This window comes from Lagopus leucura, unplaced genomic scaffold (genome assembly GCF_019238085.1).
Source record: "Lagopus leucura isolate 7727_CA_CO unplaced genomic scaffold, USGS_WTPT01 Super-Scaffold_100002, whole genome shotgun sequence".
Lineage (NCBI taxonomy): Eukaryota > Metazoa > Chordata > Aves > Galliformes > Phasianidae > Lagopus > Lagopus leucura.
This window is the reverse complement of record NW_024962263.1, coordinates 8,243,854-8,247,924: the sequence shown is the minus strand read 5'-3', so window position 1 is coordinate 8,247,924 and position 4,071 is coordinate 8,243,854.

Here is a 4,071-nt window from a genome sequence, read left to right as displayed (position 1 = left end):
GTGCTCTTGGTGTGAGGAGAGCATGCAGTAAAAATTGCCTCCTGCAGCTCTGTCTGGTCCACATTCAGTGCAGGACCAACCCTTTGTATTAGGCTGCTTTCCATGCCCTCACTCCAAATAAAACAAACTGACCTCTGCTGCAGTGAGCACAGCAAGGACTTTTTCTGAGCACAGCAGTTTGCATCCCCAACTTCCTGAAGGCAGTGGAGGCACTAAAAACGAACAACAACAACAAATAAAAGACCACCAAAGTTTTTGCAGGTTGCTGCTCCCCCAAACATACCTCTATCAAATAATGATCTTCCCTTCATCCAGCAGGACCCAGGCTAAGGCTGAAGTCAGAGAAGTGAACCAGAGCACTCATCCTTTTAGCAGCATCACATGCTGTTTTCAGGCAGTTTGAGAATCTGCCCACTGAGCAATAGTTTCTTTTTCTTTACTTGAGGCCACCCTCAAATTTTTGCCTGGTCTCTCTGCTGTTAACTGGATTTTTCTGTGCATAACAAGTGTGGATGCATGAAGAGGGGAACCTTTTCTATTAGTAGTTTAAACAACGACCTGGCGTTTGAGAAATAACATGCACTGTCACTGTTTGTCTTTGCTTCCAGCTCTCCCACAAACCAAAGTGTGAAGTGATCCGTGCTCTCACTGGCACATCTCTGCCTTGTTTTCTTTCTCCCCTTAATGGACACATTCATGTGTACAAGGCTTTTGATCCCAGGTTTAGAGATTCATCCCTACTTTACATAACTATAAGCAATGGCAGGTACTTATGTAAACCAGAGTCTTGTGTCCCCATACATTAAGCAGAAGCGTTTACAATTTGAAGTAGAAGCCATCAACTGCTTCCCTTTGATTCTAGCTGTCCATTTGCAAGATAAGACACAAGGAACAGTGGCAGACCAAGAGAAACAAAGCATGGGTGAAACATGCCAGCAAGTGAAGGCAGGAGTCTGTGTCTGGGTTCTGCCATCCCTCCTACTTGCTTTTTGTGTCCCTGAGGTACCCACACTGAAATGAAGACTCAGGCAAACGTCACTAGTCACATCACTACCACTGCCACCCACAAGTTATCCCACAAGAAAGGAGGAACAGGCCTCAAGAGAGGAGTCCTGTAAGGGACAGTCTTTCTGGGCCACAGAAATGCCTCTAAAGTAGATCCAGAGTTTTCCTCTTCAGAAGGGAACTGTTCTGTTAAGGGTGAATAGAGATTATCACAAAAACAAGTGTTTGACAGTGAATATGCTAAGCAAGTGACTTATTTCAGTTACCTCCATCCACTGAACACATTTTTATAACTTGGCAAATCCTCAGGAAAGTCTTCCCTTCTCCACCTCCCCTTTGGGGATGGCAGGAGGTTCCCTGTACCCATATTTTATATTTCCATCAGTTCATAAGATGGCTTAGGTTGGAGGGGACCCTAAAGCCCATCTAGTTTCAACCCCTGCTAAGGGCAGGAACACCACCCAGCAGCTCAAGCTGCCCAGAGCCCCATCCAACCTGGCCTTGAACACCTCCAGGAACAGGGCACCACAGCTTCTCTAGGCAGCCTGTACCAATGCCTCACTGCTCTCTGAGAGAAAAATCTCCCCCTAACATCTAACCTAAATCTCCCCTTTTTTAGTTTAAAGCCATTCCCCCTTGTCCTATCACTATCAGACCATATAAAGAGTCATTCCCCCCTCCTGCTTATAAGCTTCCTTCAAGTACTGGAAGGCTGTAATCAGGTCTCCCCAATAGCCTTCTCCAAGCTAAAAAAACCCCCAAGTTCATTCCTAAAACGGGAAACATACAGCCTTCACACATTATCCTCACTGAAACATTCAAATGATTGAAGTACAAGAAATTGAAGTTACTCACCATGTATCTTCCAAGTTGCAAGAAGCCCACAATTTAAGGACACCACCTGCTCCACCAAACAGTCCCTTGGAGTACAGCCGTGATCAGGAAGGAGTCCCTGAGGCTTTAGGGGCTCTGAGCAGTTAGTGGGCTCTCTCCAAATATAGCTAAACTTTGTCCAGACTGATATTGGACTGTATTCACTTCCATAAGTGATGCATTCAGGATGAGAACACATGCTAAAGTCATCACAGTCATGTCTTGCAGAGATGCTACAAGGCAAGGAAGGTCAGCAGAGCATTTTACACTGGGGAGCGTGGTGGACAGTAAAACAAAGCATGGCACAGCAAAGCATCTTCTCTGCAGCACTCAAGCAAAAAAAAACAACACCCCTCTGACCTCGGTTCTGCTGAAGGCCACCAAAGGAAAGGACACCCAGACAAGCAAAAGCAACAGTGGAAGAAATGGTCCTGCACCAATCTGTAAACCACCCAGCACACAGAGCTTGAGCACAGGTGAGAAGGGAGCTAAGGTTCTGCCTTAGCTAGAGCAGCAGGTGCAGTGAGATGGAAGGCAGTTGTGCAGGAGAAGCATTGTCACCTGGGGAGCAGCCTCCACACACTCACCTGGGGAGGATTTCAGTTCAAAAGCCACTGACCCCCACTCATTCCATCTATTCTTTAATGGTAAATTAACAGTTCATCCCTTTAGCACCGCAGCACAAAGCTAAAGTTTTTGTATTCCCTGAGCATCACTGCACCTTAGCCTCTTTCATTTTGTGGTGTATCACCTTTAATATCTGTTGATGACATCTCTGAGCACCTGTAAAGCCGATGTGAGGTCTAGGAGAAAACAGTGCTTCACCTTTCACTACAGAGCAAAAAACAGAATATAACCATTGTTATTAGATATGGATTTACTTAAGGAAAACATGTTTGGAATCTAAACAAGCCCTTACAATTCTGTATGGTGGATGGTGCAATAATGAAAAATATTATTGGATATAGGTGGAAAGTTATGACATAACATACCACTGGCAAGTGAAAAGACTTATCAGTCATTATCTGCAATGCAGTGGACCCCTGTAGTTTCATTTTTCATTACTAATTTGAGTACTTATAATGCTATACATGATAAAAAGTGAAAAAGAATAGTAAGAAGTGAGTCTCATGAGAACAAAACAGGAATGGCAGAATTCAGAGATTTGGGTAAGTTAGTGAAAAATGTCTGAGATCCCTTGTGAGCTTAATAACATCCATCAGCATTCAATAAAAGATCTAATAACAAAAGCATAAAAGTAATGTGAGAAGAAAATTTTAATAAACACAAATGATGAGTATATTTCTTTACATATCGCTGTTCTGCTGTAGAAAGTGATTCCAGAGGCAGGAAAAAAAATCTATTTTGCTCAGAAAGGATGTTTTGCAAACATTTGCTCAAAAGTCACACTCCTTAACTCAACATAAGCAATTTATTCCACATTCTCTCATGAACCTTTAACCATTAGTGTCTTGAACTATGTTTTCTTGTAGTGCTGTGAATTACAAAACATCCATGCAAGTAAACAGACTTATGCCATAGTAAACCTGGTTTACTATGATCATATGATCATGAAAGGATGATCATACTTTATATCGTTTGTTAGGAAAGTGCTTACAAAGATGCTCTGCATGTCTTCTGATACAGGTTCATAAGACAGCAAATACAATCCAGTGCCACCTCTGTCTTGGTCCTGAGCTCAGGTCAGGTAGGTTTCCAAGACTAACCAGAATGAAGTGGTGTAAGAGCCCATCCAGCCATAAGTCAGGTCCCGGAGATACTTAAAAACAATATCAGGAACAAATCAGACCTTCTTGACCAAAGCCAACTCTTGGTATTTTCTTTGTCTCAAGGGAGAGTCAGTGGGTCTCTCTGATTTTCAAGAAGTCAAAGTTAAGGTTTGTGAAATATTTTGGTGAAAGTTTTTCCCTGTCTCCCATAGACCTTATAGTCACTGATTTATGTGACTTCATGGAGATTTTTCATGTGATAATTTGATTCCTCTATGATCCTCAAAGTCTTAGCAGTAGACATCCACATGTGAACACTGGCTCATGAATCTGAAAACACGGAAAGCCACAGCAGAAATGAATATGTCTAGGAGGAAATGCTGCACATTTGTAGACACAGAAACTGGCTGAGAGAGAACAGAAGAAGCTGTGTTAATGCAGATGAAGGAAAACTCCATTTAGC